General features: G+C 36.2%; 1 protein-coding gene across 2 annotated transcripts in view; it reads left to right on the top strand.

Moving 5' to 3' along the window:
* The first annotated feature begins 763 nt into the window (after window positions 1–763).
* LOC143024813 (GDP-L-fucose synthase-like) overlaps window positions 764–19,423 on the top strand; it is a 54,654-nt gene continuing 35,994 nt past the window's right edge. For both annotated transcript variants that reach the window (XM_076184040.1, XM_076184042.1), the window contains exon 1: window positions 764–897. The gene's annotated coding sequence lies outside the window, so the exon portion shown is untranslated. The remainder of the gene's footprint in view (window positions 898–19,423) is intronic.

Consider the following 19,423-nt stretch of genomic DNA (forward strand, 5'->3'; position numbering starts at 1 on the left):
GGGGGTGAAAACTGCGTGCTGGTCGACAACTTGCAACCACCACACAAAGAAAGAAAACACGAGAACATTTGGATACGTGACAGCATGCAGGTATATTAGCATGCTAATATACCTGTATGGTTTGGTGAAGAGAAATCATTTTAATGATAGTTGGCCAGATAAAGAGAGTTGTGTTTTGAGAATTTGGAGAGCTGCGGTATGGGAGGAAAGGATACGAACGGAGGAGAGAACTTTTTTATACCCTTTGATGGTAAGTATAGTTTGTTTGATAAGGTCTAATCATTACGAATATACTTGGTGTGGTCATCAAAACCAAAGAGAAAGTTTAATGACAGGAGACATCATGGATGGAAACATTTTATGCAGGAGACATTATGAACCGCAAACCATGTAGACGTTTTGGGTGGAGACATAATGTACCGGATCCGGTTGGATCTATGCAATAAGAAATGACAATTACTCAAGTAATTGAAAAGAAACGAGCAAAACGACAAACTGACATTGTTTACGTCATACTGTTAATTGTTGCTTGATTGCGATCTGGGATCGTATACTTTTTTATTTGCATCTTCCATGCGGGGTCGTCACTTCTGATTATTGGCCGCTAATCATCTTGGTCCCTTCATTCGTCTCCCTTCCACCTAAAATCACCACATGCTCGATGTCCCTCTTATCGCTTTCACCGTTAACCACAATTTCCACCTCTCCCCCACCCCCAACATAAAGTTCGTCACTCCTTATATCTTGCCAGTTGCATGTCAACCTCTCTTATCACACTTTCTAATGAACATATGTTTTGGGCTCTCTCATTACACTTTTCTCATGGATTCAATCATGTTGGTGGAGGATAGTTGGCAGTTGACACATTCGAGTCTCCCTGTACGGTTCAGCGACACGGTAAGTAGTTCAATAGATATTTGTACTCTTGACTTTCTTCGATCACATTTTATAAAGTTTTACCGTAGATATACCGACTCGCCCATAACTTGTGACTTGAGATTACTTCTAAGAGTTGAAGAGAAAATTGTGTATTTACTCTCAATTGTTGTGTGGTTTCAGATTGGGCAATATCGACTGCTCTTGAAGTTTCCACATCAATTAGTGGTCAAGTCGTTACGCCGGTATTCGGGTTCCGGGCGGATATAAAAGTGGATAATTTTAATAAGAACCCCCTTGAAAATTATCAAAGGGATCTATGTTATAAATATCCCAGCGAAAATGTCGATTTCGCTTATATATGCTAATGCGCAGGAAACCAGCCGCGGATTTTTTCCTCTTAATTGATATGTCCACTGCTTAGTGGCTTAGTCTTCATTGTCGAAAGGGGCAACAGACGCTAAACATCATACGGTGGTGCAGTCTAGATCTCTGCAAAATAGCAGCTAACGATTATATTCAGATACAATTAATACTACAGGTAGTTCCCGTCGTGAGCGGCCGTTTCGGTTCCGGATGTTGCGGCCTCACGAAATTGTTCACTCCAGACGTTTCGGCCCCATTCATATATACCGCTCTGAACTTATTTGGCTTCAAAAAGATTTTTTTTTTGTGTGTTAATTTAACAAGCACCTGGCTTCGCCAGCCACGGCTGCGCCGTGGGTGCTTGGCCCAGTTTTACCCAACAAAGTAATGCTTCATAAAACCTTCAGAAACACTGTCTTCAATTTGTCCATCAAAAGGTTCAAGACTGTCAAACATTTCATCGGAATATTGAAAATCTTTGTTGTTTCGTAGAGAATCATTGAACTTAATCACCTTTCGATGAAATTCCCGCACAGATTCCTTAACACAAAATTTTTTGACAGCCTGGTATAAGCTTGGAAAAGTTTGGGCATGTTCATTCCATAGTCGGCAACTCAAACTCTTATCATTTTGTAAAGCGGCTTTTGAAATTTTCCGAGTACCTGTAACCCACTTCCAAAAATGTCTATGACGCTTCTTTTTGTCGGCTTCGGTTTCTAAAGGCATTGTTCCTGGTGATCCTCACGGTTAAATCACGACGCACGGGTCAGGGTTCGTATCCCATGGTGGAGCTTCTAAAAATGTTCAATCTGTCTTAAGAAACATACACATATATATATGTATATATATATATATACATATATATATATATATATATATATATGTATATATATTGAAAAAGGTGGAAAAAAGAGTCACAGGTCTCGTTCCGAGTTTATTCTTGACCGGTTTCGCTTGTAGCTTCTTCAGAGGAATGATATTCTGAGAATAAACCTGGTAGTATACATAGTGGGTTGACTCCGCGGTCCCTCTTAGTGGGGGTCCATTGGAGTTTACAATAAATTATTGTGTGAGTGCGGAAACAGTATGTGTGAGGTGTTGTTTTATAATGTGTCGTAATGTTACAATTTATAATTTCATGAGTATGATATGACTCATGTTAAACCAATAAACCATGATGCGAAATATAACTCAAACTAACAATCCAGAAATCAAGCCGTTATATGTGTGGGAATAGAGTGTCTGAGGTGTCCTAAAATGTGGCGAAATGTCACATTTTATGATAATATGAGTATAGTGAAAAAGAAAACGACAATACGAAATGAACATCGCTGATAAATCCAAAGAGAATCCCAAAGAATTCTATAGTTACATTAGAGATAAAAAGGTTGTTAGGAATCACATTGGTCCACTATTATCTGCTGACGGTCAACTTGAATATTCAAATGAAGGAATGTGTAATATCTTAAACAATTATTTTAGCTCGGTATTCGTAAACTAAACACCTCAAAGTGAATTCCAAACTGAAACCTGTGAAAAGTCTGGGGTAAACTTACTCACTACGGTAAATATAACAAAAGAAAAAATTAAAAGGTGTATAGACAAACTCAAAGTTAATAAAACACCAGGGCCTGACGGTTGGCATCCAAGAATCTTAAAGGAAATGAAAAATGAGATTGTTGTTCCATTAGAAATTATTTTCAAGAAATCCATCATATCCGGAGATGGCCCAAGAGAATGGAAACTAGCTAACGCTACTCCCATACTCAAAAAAGGTGACAAAAAGAAACCAAATAACTATAGGCCTATAAGTTTGACTTCAATCGTAGGAAAAATAATGGAAACTATCATCAGAGATGCTATCGAACATCATTTAGAAAGTAACCGTTTGGTAAATGATAGCCAGCATGGTTTCAGACGGAAACGTTCTTGCGTGACTAACTTACTCGAATTCTACAACACAGTTATCTCGAATTATGACAAAAGAAACAATATAGATTTAATATATCTAGATTTTGCAAAAGCTTTTGATACCGTCCCACACGAAAGACTACTTACTAAATTAGCTTTGCATGGAATAAGTGGTAGCCTATTAGGTTGGACTAGTAATTGGTTGAATGGTCGAAAACAGAGAGTTGTTTTAAATGGAAAAACTTCTGGATGGAAAAGTGTTACAAGTGGAGTTCCTCAGGGTTCCGTTCTTGGGCCACTTCTATTCATAGTATATATAAATGATATAGACCATGGACTAAAATCTACTGTTTCCAAATTTGCTGATGATACAAAACTGTGCGGAGTGGCAAATGATCACTCAAACCAATTAGATATTCAAGAAGATTTAGATCAATTACAGCAATGGTCTGAAAAGTGGCTAATGACATTTAACACAAGTAAATGCAAGGTAATGCACATAGGTAAAAATAACAGTAAGTACGATTACAAGTTATTTGGAAATTCGTTAACAAAAGTGGATAGTGAAAAAGATCTCGGCGTAATTATCAGTAACGACCTCAAATCATCCAAGCAGTGTATTTCAGCCTCTGAGAAAGCAAATAAGATTCTAGGACTGATTGCGCGATCTTTTTATTTCAAAAGTCCATCACTCATTAACAAGCTATATAAATCGTTAGTTCGTCCACATTTGGAATATGCTGTTTCCGTATGGTCACCGAATCTCATTAAAGACATTGACAGACTGCAAAAAGTACAACGGTAAGCCACAAAACTGATTCCAAATATCAAAAATAAATCATACGAAAATCGACTAAAGCACATGAATCTGTTTTCCCTAAAAAAAGCGTAGACTCAGAGGTGACTTGATACAGGTCTTTAAGATTTTAAAGGGAATTGACATCAAAAGTGACAACATTTTCACATTGAATGAGAATCAGACAAGAAACAATGGTCTCAAACTGTCCGGAAATAGATTCAATTTGGAAGTAGGTAGAAACAACTTTACCAACCGTGTAGTTAATGAATGGAATAAACTTCCTGCACAGGTAGTGCAATGTAGTTCAGTTCGAAGCTTTAAGAATAATTTAGATAAATACCTAAGTAAGATGCTGTAATGATTATAATTTATCTTATATTATTTGTTTTTGTTTTGTTATCATTTGTCTGTCTGATTTTCATTTATTATTAGTTATATGTCAATTTATTATTATTTACTATTTACCTGTTTGTTTATTATTTAACTATACCTATGCATTTATTTATGTATTTTATTTGTTATTTACATTATTATAGTTTTTATTTATTATTTTATTATTAATATGATTTTTTTTTCGCATCCGACCTAGATATGGATCAAAAGGTCTCCTGTCGGCATGCTCCGCCTTTGTAATCCTTAGTGTGACCATGTTGTGAAAAGAAACCCACATTAATAGAACAGAAATTAAACATTTATATGTGATATAAATTAAATCTGAACTAGAGAGGGGAAAGATGGAATCAATTATATAAATTAAATCAAACTTGGATAAAACCCCTATGATGTGGCGAAATGTCACGTTTTATGATAATATGAGTAAAGTGTGACCATGTTATATGTGATGTAAATTAATGTAATTTGAACAAAAGAGGGGGCAAATGGAATAAATTAAATAAATTAAATCAAACTAGGACAAAACCCCATGTTATGTTGGCGCTGTGTTGGGGCAATTTCTCATTGTTGCATATTTAGCTGTGTACTTTGTCCATTTTATATTTCCCACGTTCTGATTAATGTTAGATTTGGTTGTTATGTAAATACCTTACATATATATATATATATATATATATATATATATATATATATATATATATATATATATATATACACATATATATGCATATATGTTTATATGTATATATATATATTCACGAAGAACCCACAGTCGGAATAAAAGAAAACTTTAGAAGAAAGTGCAACTTCTATATTTCGACTAATAGCTATAGCCCTCTTCAGGAAAGTACTTTCCTGAAGAGGGCTAAAGCTATTAGCCGAAATATAGAAGTTACACTTTCTTATAAAGTTTCCTTTTATTCCGACTGTGGGTTCTTCGTGATTATTGTATACAAATGTGCTACAACATTTTGTCTAAGTGATATATATATATGTATATACATATATATATATAGGTATATATATATATATATATATATATAGGTATATATATATATATATATATATATATATATATATATATATATATATATCTACTAGCCAAATTACCCGCGCGTTGCTGCGAGTTCGTGAATAATCCCTAACCTAACCATACCCCACCTAACTTTATCCCTTGACCCTAACCAATCTTTTTTAATTAGATATGGTTATCCAAGTACCTGGAGTGATAGGATATCAGAATATATATGGTTATGAGGGTCTATCTCCAAAACCCTAGAAGCAGTTCGTGAACAAACAAACAAACAGACAGACAACTGAAAGATAGTTATCCAAGTACCTTGGGTTATAAGGTTTCAGAATATGTATAGTTATAGAGGTTTATCTGCAAAAACCTAGGAGGAGTTCGTGAATAATCTTTAATCTAACAGTTGTAGTGGATTATTAACACTACATGGTGAACGGTACTCGGCAGTAAGAGAAGAATTAAAACTAATCTTAAATATCTTTTGACTTGCGACTTGCGGGAGAAGACCGCCCGCTCGCACGGGATCGGTTTTTTGCGGGAGGGGAAGAAAGTCTTTAAGAAAATGAAAAGATAGTAGTGTATGAAAGAGGGCTATTGCCATAAATGCGCTTTTTCTTGAGCGATTAGGGGTGGTTGATGGTCGTGGCTCGGGAGAAATGGGCAAGGAACTTGGACGGCGGCGCCGACGCCTGGGATTAAAATCACCAAAAGTTGAGAAAATGGTAGGAGGCGTAGTATTAGAGAAAAATTGAAACACGGAAAAATCTTTAGTGGGAGGTAAACTGAAATGAGAAAATGTAGTATAAGAGAAAGTTAGAAAGGAAGCGAATTTTAGCAGAAGAAGTACGTGTAGATGTTTGAGCGTGGGGCGTGGTTATGTTCGTGAGAGGTGTGTGTATGTATCTTACGGGAAGTGAGTGGAGTTCACTTCCCGCGTGTGGCGTTGCTGATTAATCCCAGCTAGGTGGCGCGGTCCTGATTAGCTCCAGGTTAGGCTTGAGCGGTCCTGATTAGCCCCAGGTTAGGCTTGAGCGTTGAGTGGCCGATATCAAAAGCGTAGTCAGGAGAGTGGAACCGATGGCATTGCGAGGGGGGCAAGCGGGTGACTGTTGTTTTATCATTCTCCTTCCAAGCACAACTCTGAAAGCAGAGAATTACGTGACTTGGGAATTATCTGTAAATGTCAGAAGTGTAAACCCGCTCGCTAGCGTCAGCTAATAGGTCAGGTGTGGGTGCGGGCTGGTCGACAGGAGAGACCCGGCAATCCTCCCCCACTACCTACCGGCGAAGAGTTAAGGGCTCTGAATCAGAGAGAGTTGGATTAAGGGCGACCTCTGCTAAGCCAGCGAGAAAGTGTGCGTGTATCTCTCTTTTATTCCAAGTACAACTCTGAAAGCAGAGAATTACGTGGCTTGGAAAATGTGTGTATTTGTCGTTGGTGTAAACCGGCTTGCCGACGTCGACGAAGAGGTCAGCCTTATGCCAGACCGGCAGCAGCAAAGGAGAAAAGTCTCCTCCGCCGCGACCGGCCAGTGATGATTGCTGGGCGCTTGTTGAGAGAGCTGGAACGGAGAGCGACGTCTGACCTCTGCTGAGTCGGAGCTGGTTATGACTCGGTTATTGCATTTCCGCCCGCAATAAAATCAAATGAAAATAACCAATATTTCAACATTTGTAAAATTATACAATCATTATTAGTTATATGTCAATTTATTATTATTTACTATTTGCCAGTTTGTTTATTATTTAACTATACCTATGCATTTATCTATGCATTTTATTCATTATTTACATTATTATATTTTTCATTTATTCATTTATCTATCTATTTTTTTTTTTTTCGCATTCGACCTAGATATGGACCAAAAGATCTTCTGTTGGCATGCTCCGCCTTTGTAATCTTTTGTAATCCTTTGCAATTTTACATTTTCATGCTTTTTCCTTACAAAGGCTATCATGATTTGTGGCAACATTAATTTCACAGATATAAATAATATTTATGGACACAGTTTGTTTAATCATAGTAATTCTTATGTCACAAAAATGCTACGCGCGTTAATGGGGAACTACAGTAGTGGCGTATTACCCCACCATTGCCCACCTAACTTTAACTCTTAACCCTAACCAAAATATTTTTTCAAAATGAAATATAGTTATCCAAGTACCTGAAGTGATAGGGTATCAGAATATATATGGTTATGGGGGTCTATCTCCAAAACCCTAGGAGGAGATTGTGAACAAACAAACAAACAAACAGACAGACATACAGACAGAGGCTACTACTTTATTATAGTAGATATATACATTTATATACATATATACATATATACATGTATATATATATATATATGTATATACATATATATATATATATATATATATATATATATATACAGTATGTGTGTGTGTGTGTGTGTGTGTGTGTGTGTGTGTGTGTGTGTGTGTGTGTGTGTGTGTGTGTGTGTGTGTGTGTGTGTATTTACCTAGTTGTATTTACCTAGTTGTATTTTACGGGAAGGGGAGATATGCTCGTGGTGTCCCGTCTTCATATCTCATTTTATCTAAACTGTTTTTAAATTCATGTATTGTTTTTGCACACACCACTTTCTCATCTAACTTGTTACAAATGTCTATTACTCTGTGAGGAAAGCTGTTCTTTTTCAGATCTCTACTATAGCTGTCTTTCTTGATTTTCTTTCCGTATCCTCTTGTATTTCTATCATCCCATTTTATCAGATCCTCTCTATCAATAGTTTCTATGCCTTTCATGATTCTGTAAATAGTTATCAAATCTCCTCTCTCTCTTCTTTGCTCTAATGTCTGTAGCTCAAGTTTTGCTAGTCTCTCTTCATATGATAGTTTTCAGAGAGTTGGTGCCAATTTTATCATTGCTCTTTGTATTCTTTCAAGTTTTGTTATACATATTTTTGTACTTGGTAACCACATCGTTGCTGCATATTCCAATCTTGGTCTTATTAAAGTGATTAGTATTTTCTTCACCATTTCTTCATCCAGGTATGTAAATGCTACTTTGATTGTTCTTATCAAATTATAAGTTTCTCCAAAAATCTTGTTTATATGTTTCTCAAGTGACATACTATTCATAATAATGATTCCCAGGTCCTTCTCATTTTCTATATTTTTTTTTATTCCTTCTTCTCCCAGTTTATATGATCCTATATTTTTTTTTTTTTTTTTTTTTTTTTGCTTTTTCCAAATTCCATTATACTACACTTCTTAGTATTGAACTCCATCTCCCGCTTCCTACTCCATTCCCATACTTTATTGAGATCACTCTGTAGTGACTTACAATCTTCTTCGTTGTTCACTTTTTTTTTTAACAATTTTGCATCATCTGCAAAGAAGCTCATATAACTTTCAATTTCTTCACCCATATCATTAATATATATAGCAAACATTAATTGGGCCAGAACTGTTCCTTGTAGAACACCGCTTATTACTTCATCCCAATTCGAGTGTTTGTCTCTTATCACTACTCTCATTTTTCTTTCTTGCAAAAAGTCTTCAATTCATTTAAGCAGTTTGCCCTGTATTCCTTCTTCAGTTTCTAATTTCTTAAGCAGCTTCTTTTGTGGTACTTTGTCAAAAGCTTTTTTTAGGTCTAGAAATACACAATCAGCCCATCCATCTCTTTCTTGTGTTATATCTATTAGCCTTGAATAGAAACATTTTAAATTGGTGACGCATGATCGTTCTTGTCTGAATCCAAATTGCCTTGGATTTAGCACGTTTTTTTTTTTCAATACTTTACCCATCTACTTTTGATAATTCTTTTACAAATTTTTGCCATTGTACTTGTTAGAGAGACTGGTCTATAGTTGGTAGGGTCTTCTTTATTTCCCCCTTTATATATAGGTACTATATTTGCTTTTTCCAATATTTTGGAAATTTTCCTTCTTTCAAGGACCTGTTTATTATGCTATGTATTTTGTCTGCCAGTTTATTCCTACATTCTTTCAAAATCCAGTTTGCTATTTCATCTGGTCCATGCGATTTTCTGACATCAAGATTACTCAAGTGTTTCATTATTTCATTCTTTGTTACTTCTATTTCTTTCATAGGGGGGACTTTCTCTTTCCATTCGATCTCTTCCGGTTGTATGTTCTCCCTTGTAAACACTGATTTAAAATGCTTGTTCATAATTTCCGCCATTTCAATTTCCTCTGTGTATTCAACCCCTCCTTGTCTTAATTTCTCCAAATCTTGTTTGTTTTTCAGTTTGTTGTTTACAAATCTGTAGAATAGTTTTGTTTGATATTTACATTTTTCTATGACATCTTTTTCATATTTTCTCTTTTCCTCTCTGCACACTTGTACATATTCACTTCTATAGCAAGTATATATTTTCCATTTTTCAGGTCTTTTGTCTTTCTTCAATTTGGTCTAAGCTTTATCTCTTTTCTCTTTTAACTTCCTACAACTTTTGTTGTACCAGCACTTTACACATTCTTTTTCTTGCTTTTGTCTTGGGACATACTTTTCCGCTCCTTTATATATATATTTTTTCAAAATATTCAATTTCTCTTCCACTGTTGTTTCCTCTTTGTATATTTTTCCCATTTTTCTTTTTGAAAGCATTCTCTTATTTTATCAAAATTTGTTTTTTCATACATCATTCTTCCTTTTCTATATAGTTCATTTCTTTTCATGAATTTTTCCTCATTTAGTTCCAGTTCAATCAATATGTGGTCACTTTTACTTATTGGTGTCTTATATTCAATCTTTTCCACTATTTCAAGTTCTGATGTGATTATTAGGTCCAGTCTCGATGGTTCTTCTTCATTTCTATACCTAGTGTTCTCTTGAATCCATTGTGTCATTGAATGGTTATCTTAAGTAGAACATTTCCCCATGTGTCATCTCCACCCTTTACTGTCATCTCTTCCCAGCAGACTTCTTTGCAATTAAAGTCGCCCATCATAACTATTCTTCTCCATCTTCCATTATCTTATTTAATGTTATCCTTGTGTCTTCTAACATACTTTTATGTTCACTCTCTTCCCACGAGGCTGTTTTTGGAGGCACATAATTTATTACAAACTCTCTGCTCTTCTTATCTCTGTCTTCCACTTCGATCATAATCATCTCTACTGTATTCTTTCCATATGTGACACTCCTCACATTTATATCCTTCTTAGTCAGGAATATAACTCCACCCCCTTGTTTTGTCTCTCTATTTCTAATCCAATAATTATATGCATTATGTCCCACACTGTTGGGTGGTAGTGGGCCTTTTAATTTTGTCTCTACAATTCCCATTATGTCCGGTTCTTTTTCCTTCAGATAATCATTCAGTTCATTCAATCCTGTTATTAATCCATCTATATTTGTGTAAGACACTCTTAATTTTCTGCTACTTCCATTGTATTTTCTGTTTCCCTTTTGTTTTTCTCTGGTATGTCCCATTTCCTCACTTTCATATTCACTACTCTCCAATAGAATTTCTCTTTTTCTGACTCTGTTCGGTTCTCGTTTTTTTCCTTAGCTTCTTGTCTTTTCATTTTTTCCTCCTCTCTTTCCTCTTTATTCATTTCTCTTTTTATCCATACCTTTTTATATTGTTCACTTGTTGCTAGTTTCCCTGTTTTTGCTAAGATATTCTTTGCTGTCGTTTGTGACCTGAATTTAATCTTAATTGGTCTGGTCTTATCTGTACTATATTTCCCGAGCCTAGACATTTCTTCAATTTGTTTCACAATTTCAGGTTCATCTTCCTGAACTAATTCTAGTAAACTGCTTACTTTTTCTTTTTTCTCTTTGATTCTTGTGGTTCTATTTAGATTATACTTCTCTTCCATTCCTAATATAATTATACATTTCTTATTATTTGCTAAGTCTCTTACTATATTCTCCTTCTGTCTCATCACTTTAATGACTGTGTCTTGAGTTTGTTCTTTCATCTGTTGTTTTACTATGTCATTAAATGTAATTTTGCTGTTCTCTTGGATTTTTTTCCAACCCTGTGCTTCTTTTGCTATGGACTCTTTATTCTCTTTGTTATTCTTCTTTAACACCGCATTCTCCTCTTTTACTTCTTTTAACTGTCTTTTTAATACCTCTATTTCTTTAGTTAGTTTCTGGTTTACCTTCTCTAATTCTTCCAATTTTTCAACTCTGCGTGATCTTCGTGATTTCACCGAACCTATCCTCCCAATGTTTGACAATTTTCTCAAGTTTTTCTTTTAGGCTTGCTAATCGGGGAGGGTTGGCTTCCTCCCCCACATTAAATCCTTGGAAATTGTTATCTTCACTTTCCATTGTGCTGCTCTTATCTATATTTCTAATCTTTACATTTTTGTTAGTCCCGTCATCGTCACTAAATTGACGTTTGTTTATATGGCGTCTGCCTCCCTGGACCAAGTCCTCTTCTTCCTCATTTCCTTCCATTTCCCTCAATAATCCCTCCCCTTCTCCTTTTTCATCCCCTTCCCACTACACCACGAGCTTTCCCCTTCCCTGTGAATACAAAAAGGTACTTCCTTGACGTTGAGATCCACGAAAATTTCACTTTTTCTTCGAAGCTCCAATCTTCGCCGTCAATCCGACGAATGTGTGTGTGTGTGTGTGTGTGTGTGTGTGTGTGTGTGTGTGTGTGTGTGTGTGTGTGTGTGTGTGTGTGTGTGTGTGTGCGTGCGTATGTGTGTGCGTGTATTCACCTCGGATCTGCTGCAGTCTCTATCGAGACAGCCAGACACCACCCTACGGCAGTGAGCTCAGAGCTCATTATTTGCCGATCTCTGGGTAGGTCTGAGACCACTCACACACCACACACCGGGACAGCAAGGTCACAACTCCTTGACTAACGTCCCGTACCTACTCACTGCTAGGTGAACAGGGGTTACACGTGAAACGAGACAAACCCAACTTATCTCCGCCCGGCCGGGGAATCGAACCCCGGTTCTCTGGCTTGTGAGGCCAGTGCTTTACCAATCCGCCACCGAGCCGTGTGCGTGTGTGTGTGTGTGTGTGTGTGTGTGTGTGTGTGTGTGTGTGTGTGTGTGTGTGTGTGTGTGTGTGTGTGTGCGTGTGTGTGTGTGTGTGTGTGTGTGTGTGTGTGTGTGTGTGTGTGTGTGTGTGTGTGTGTGTGTGTGTGTGTGTGTGTGTGTGTGTATTTACCTAGTTGTACCTAGTTGTATTTTACGGGAGGGGGAGCTATGCTCGTAGTGTCCCGTCTACATATCTTTTAAATTCATGTATTGTTTTTGCACACACCACTTTCTCATCTAACTTGTTCCAACTGTCTATTACTCTGTGAGGAAAGCTGTTCTTTTTCAAATCTCTTCTATAGCTGTCTTTTTTTATTTTCTTTCCGTGTCCTCTAGTATTTCTGTCATCCCATTTTATCAGATTCTCTTTGTCAGTAATTTCTATGCCTTTCATGATTCTGTAAATAGCTATCAAATCTCCTCTCTCTCTTCTTTGCTCTAGTGTCTGTAGTTCAAGTTTTTCTAGTCTCTCTTCATATGATAGTTTTGAGAGTGTTGGTGCCAATTTTGTAATTGCTCTTTGTATTCTTTCAAGTTTTTTTATACATTTTTTTGTACTTGGTGACCATATCGTTGCTGCATATTCCAATCTTGGTCTTATCAGGGTGATTAGGATTTTCTTCACCATTTCTTCATCCAGGTATGTAAATGCAACTTTGATTGTTCTTATTAGATTATAAGTCTCTCCAAAAATCTTATTTATATGTTTCTCAGGTGACATATTATTCATAACAATGACTCCCAGGTCCTTTTCATTTTCTACTTTTTTTATTCCTTCTTCTCCCAATTTATATGCTCCTGTTATTCTGTTTTTGCTTTTTCCAAATTCCATTATACTACACTTTTTTGTATTGAACTCCATCTCCCACTCCCTACTCCATTCTTGTACCTTATTTAGATCTCTCTGTAGTGATTCACAATCTTCTTCAGTTTTCACTCTTTTCAGTAGTTTTGCATCATCTGCAAAGAAGCTCATATAGCTTTCAATTCCTTCATCCATATCATTAATATATATAGCAAACATTATTGGGGCCAGAACTGTTCCCTGCGGAACACCGCTTATTACTTCATCCCATTTTGAGTGTTGGTTTCTTATCACTACTCTCATTTTTCTTTCTTGCAAAAAGTCCTCCATCCAATTTAATAGTTTGCCCTGTATTCCTCCTTCAGTTTCTAATTTCTTAAGCAACTTCTTATGTGGTACTTTGTCAAAAGCTTTCTTTAGATCTAAAAATGCACAGTCCGCCCATCCATCTCTTTCCTGTATTATATCTATTAGCCTTGAATAGAAACATATTAAATTGGTGACGCATGATCGTCCTTGTCTGAATCCAAATTGCCTTGGATTTAACACTTTGTTTTTTTTCTAAATATTTTACCCATCTACTTTTGATAATTCTTTCACAAATTTTTGTTATTGTACTTGTTAGAGAGACTGGTCTATAGTTGGTAGGTTCTTCTTTATTTCCTCCTTTGTATATAGGTACTATATTTGCTTTTTTCCAATCTTCTGGAACTTTTCCTTCTTTCAAGGAACTATTTAGTATGCTATGTATTTTGTCTGCCAGTTCATTCCTGCATTCTTTTAGTATCCAGTTTGCTATTTCATCTGGTCCATGCGATTTTCTGACATCAAGATTACTCAAGTGTGTTAATATTTCATTCTTTGTTACTTCTATTTCTTCCATAGGGGGGACTTTCTCTTTCCATTCGTTCTCTTCAGGTTGTATGTTCTCCCTTGTAAACACTGATTTAAAATGTTTGTTCATAATTTCCGCCATTTCCATTTCCTCAGTGTATTCAACTCCCTCCTGTCTTAATTTCTCCAAGACTTGTTTGTTTTTCAGTTTATTGTTTACAAATCTGTAGAATAGTTTCGGTTGATCTTTACACTTTTCTATGATATCTTTTTCATATTTTCTCTTTTCCTCTCTGCACATTTGTACATATTCATTTCTATAGCAGGTATATATTTTCCATTTTTCAGGTCTTCTGTCTTTTTTCCATCTGGTCCAGGCTTTGTCTCTTTTGTCTTTTAACTCCCTACAGCTTTTGTTGTACCAGCATTTTACATATTCTTTTTCTTGTTTTTGTCTTGGGACATACTTTTCCACTCCTTTTTTGTAAATTTTTGTCAAAATATTCCATTTCTCTTCTACTGTTGTTTCTTCTTTGTATATTTCTTCCCAGTTTTCCTTTTGAAAGAATTCTCTTATTTTATCAAAGTTTGTTTTTTCATACATCATTCTTCCTTTTCTGTATTGTTCATTTCTTTTCATATATTTTTCTTCATTAAGTTCCAGTTCAATCAATATGTGGTCACTTTTACTTATTGGTGTTTTATATTCAATTTTGTCCACTATTCTAGGTTCGGATGTAATTTCTAGGTCTAGTTTTGATGGCTCTTCTTCATTTCTATACCTAGTGTTCTCCTGTATCCATTGTGTCATTGTATGGTCAGTAACCATCTCGAGTAGAGCGTTTCCCCATGAGCCGTCTCCACCCTTTACTGTCATCTCTTCCCAGCAGACTTCTTTGCAATTAAAGTCGCCCATCATAACTATTTTTCCTCCCTCTTCCATTATCTTGTTTAATGTTATCTTTGTGTCCTCTAACATACTTTTATGTTCACTCTCTTCCCATGAGGCTGTTTTTGGGGGCACATAATTTATCACAAACTTTCTGTTCTTCTTATCTCTGTCTTCTACTTCCATCATTATCATCTCTACTGTATTCTTTCCATATGTGACACTCTTCACGTTTATATCCTTCTTAGTCAGGAACATAACTCCACCCCCTTCCTTTTTCACTCTGTTTCTAATCCAATAATTATATGCATCATGTCCTACACTGTTGGGTGGTAGTGGACCTTTTAATTTTGTTTCTACAATTCCCACTATATCTGGTTCTTTTTCTTTCAAATAATCATTCAGTTCATTCAATCCTGTTATTAATCCATCTATATTTGTGTAAGACACTCTTAGTTTTCTGCCACTTCCATTGTGTTCTCTGTTTCCCTTTTGTTTTTCTCATGTATGTCGACTTTCTTTAGTTTCATATTCACTACTCTCCAATAGAATCTCTCTTTTTCTGACTCCGTTCTTATCTCGTTTTTTTTTCCTTTGCTTCAAGTCTATTCTGTTTTTCTTCCTCTCTTTCCTCATTATTCATTTCCCTTTTTATCCATACCTTTTTATATTGTTCACTTGTTGCTAGTTTCCCTGTTTTGGATAAGATATTCTCAGCCGTAGTTTGTGACCTGAATTTAATCTTGATTGGTCTGGTCTTGTCTGTACTATATTTCCCTAGCCTGAATTTCTCTTCGATTTGTTTCATTATTTCTGGTTCATCTTCCTGAACTAATTCTAGTAAATTTCTTACTTTTTCATTTTCCTCTTTGATTCTTGTGGTTCTATCTGGGTTGTTTCTCTTCCATTCCTAATATAATTATACATTTCTTTTTGTTTGCTAAGTCTCTTACTATATTCTCCTTCTGTCTCATCACTTTAATAACTGAGTTTTCAGTTTGTTCATTCATTTGCTGTCTGATTATGTCAGTAAATGCAATCTTGCTATTTTCATGAATTTTTTTCCAACCCTCCTTGTTCTCCTTATTATTCTCCTTTAAGACTTTATTCTCATCTTTTACTTCTTTTAACTGTTTTTTTAATTCTTCAATTTCCTTAGTTAAGTTTTTGTTCGCCCTCTCTAGTTCTTCCAATTTTTCAACTCTTCGTATAATACTGTCAACATGACCGAACCTACGCTCCAAGTCCTCGATCATCTTATCGACCTTCTCTTCTAGTCTTGTCAGTCGGGGGGGTTTGTGTCCCCCCCACCCTCTTTAAATCCCTGGAAAATATTCTCATCACTTTCTACTGTATTGCTCTTGTCTATACTTCTAATCTTTACATTTTTATTAGACATTTCATCGTCATCGGGAGGCCTTTTATTTACCTTTCGCCTGTCTGCCTGGGCCAAGTCTACTCCTTCCTCATTTCCTTCCATTTCCCTCAGTAATCCCTCCCCCTTTCCTCTTTCCCTACTTTCCTACTACTCCACGAGCAATTTCCCCCCACCCTGTAAATACAATAGGCACTTCTCTTTGCGTTGGGATCCACAAACTTCAATTCTCTTCAGAACGTCTTCTAAGCCGTCCATTCGTTGAAGTGTGTGTGTGTGTGTGTGTGTGTGTATGTTAAACATACATAAAATGATATGCTGATGTCATACAAAAAAGGCATAGTGATAAGTGAATAGAGGAATAGGCCTATAAGACGAAAAGAAATCTACATGATATTTTTGACAAATACTATAGTTACTCTTAACTTTATTTTCTATGAAAGGTAATAATTTTCTTTGATTAGATTGCAGCTCTTATATAGCTTTGGGGAAATTCCATTTATACAATCATGGATATTGATATTATTTCTTTTTTTAACCTTCGTGTTTATATTTACAATGACATAACATATAACCGTAATAAGGGGGATTACAAGGTGACGCAAACATAACTGCGCAAAAACTCAAAATCGTATTATCGTTGTTGGCGTCATGAACAAGTACACGCGCGCACACACACACACACACACACACACACACACACACACACACACACGCACACACACACACACACACACACACATACACACACAAACACACACAAGACTGGAAGAATACATTGTACCGATATATATGGGAGGAAACAAGGAAGATCCATCAAATTACACACCGGTCTCCCTGACAAGCACAGTAGCAAAACTTTGCGAAAAGGTCATCAAAAATTGATGGGTTCAACATTTGGGAGAAAAAACTATACTGAATCCAAATCAATTTGGATTCAGACAAGGAAGATCATGTACAACAAACTTGATCTGATTCTACTCGAGATTAATATATATAATACAGGAGAGAGATGGTTGGGTAGACTGTGTCTTTCTGGACCTACAAAAGGCATTTGATAAGGTACCACACAAGAAAAATAATAAGGAAAATAGAGTCAATAGGTGGCATCAGAGGAAAATTATTGGAATGGATGAAAGACTTCCTGACTGGGAGGAAAATGAGAGTAGTAGTTAGAGATAAATTCTCAAATTGGGAAGAAATCGTAAGTGGTGTCCCACAGGGATCAGTACTGGCCCCGATCATGTTTGCCATATACATAAATGGCATGGGTGAAGGAGTAGAGTGTTATATGAATTTCTTTGCAGACGACGCAAATATACCAAAGAAAGTAAGAGCGGAGGAGGATTGCAACTCATTACAACAAGACTTGGACAAGATCTGGAAATGGACTCGAAAGTGGGAAGTGAAATTCAACATCAAGAAATGTAGTATAATGGAATTTGGAAAAAGTAAAAACAGAATATCGAGAGATTATAAAATTGGCGAAGAAGAGGTCAAAAATGTAATCTCGGAAAAAGACCCTGAAGTGAAGATCAGCAAAGACATGACACCGGACAAGCATATTAATAAAATAGTCGGAGACACCTACAGTTTATTGAGGTCAATATAAGTGACATTTATCTATTTGGACGAGGAAATTAATCAAAAATGAACTACACTAATAAAACAAAAACTCGAGTATGCAGCAACACTGTGGGCACTCAGTACCAAAAAGAATAAAAAAAAAAAAATAGAAAGCAGCATGTATGCGGCGGCTATGAAATACCCCTGGCTGAGCGGAACAATAGATAAAAATGACATGGCGACGTTACGTATGGAGTTAGCATTGTCAGCAAGTGAAGATGATGATGAACTAGATAGTAATCCCACCGGTGAATGAAGGGAGGAGATTACTAAACACTAGGCGGCAAAAGAAATGAAACGAAGAACGAAACATTGAAAAACAACAAGATGCTGGTATTGGACGTAGCGCTAAAGAGTTGGAAACAGAAGGCATGTATGGTGAAAGAAAAATACTCTATTTCCCCAACACTCTTGCAATAGATTTCAACAACTGCAGTGACAAAACGCATCAAGAATTTCAAGTCCTGTTCAAAGAAGGTATCCACAGACCGTACAAAACGACGAAGCACTCAATAAACTAATTACCAAGGTGATTATGGAAGTTCATAAGGAAAATGAAAAATACATAAAAGTGATATTATTCCAATATCCAGTGTGCATGGATCCAGAGGACTTGTTAGCTGAGGAAAGGATTTTTTGGGCTAAAAGGCGAAAAGGTACGGGGGAAGGGTGTAATTGCAGTAATGAAAGAAAATATGTCTGAAAAAAATATTTGTGCCAAGCTTAGGATATAAGAAAGTAGCTATATATCATGAATCTCCTGATATATGTTATAAGTGTAGTCAATGGAACCACTTAGCGTATAAATGTCAGAACAACTATCGATGTAGGTACTGTGGTATAAATCATGACTCGAGAGAATGTAGTGAAAAGATTAAGAACAAAGAGAAGGTCGTCCCAAAATGCTGCAGTTGTGGACAAGGACATCATGCAAATTCAAGGTTGTGTAGCAAAAGGCCCTGTTCAACATCCAAGTGGTACAGGAAAACCGGTAGCAAAGCAGCCAGAAAACAAGCGACCCGCTGGCAAAAAACGGGCCGGTTGAAAATGTATGGGAACGAAGGGAAAAAGAAAAGGCAAGAAAAAATGGACAACAACTGCAGGAGAATGTTGACTTGCCAATCACACAAATCAATATTGTAGAAACACTTGTTAGTGAAACCAAGGGAATTGAAAAACATGTTCATGAAAATGGAAAGCTGGTTGAATGATATGTGCAAACAGGAAAGAAACGTGAATGAAGAGCCAAGGGAAAATAAAGATAGTAAGGGACCTGATTCTTTTAAACAAGTTGAGACAAACTATTCAATAGAAAATGAGGAATGTAACAAAACCAATGAGAGAGTGCAGGTAACAATGCAACCCTTTTGGTCAGTGCTGTAAGACAACATTTTATAATCCCAAATGTAATTGAAACGACAGAGAAAATTGGAGAGGATCTTCAAAGAAATGGAGGAAATGAGTTGAAATGTATTACATGGAATGTGAACAGCAAAGATATTGTTCCAAGATGTA

Source organism: Oratosquilla oratoria, chromosome 4 (assembly GCF_046742065.1).
Source record: "Oratosquilla oratoria isolate Oo_2021 chromosome 4, ASM4674206v1, whole genome shotgun sequence".
Classification (NCBI taxonomy): Eukaryota; Metazoa; Arthropoda; class Malacostraca; order Stomatopoda; family Squillidae; genus Oratosquilla; species Oratosquilla oratoria.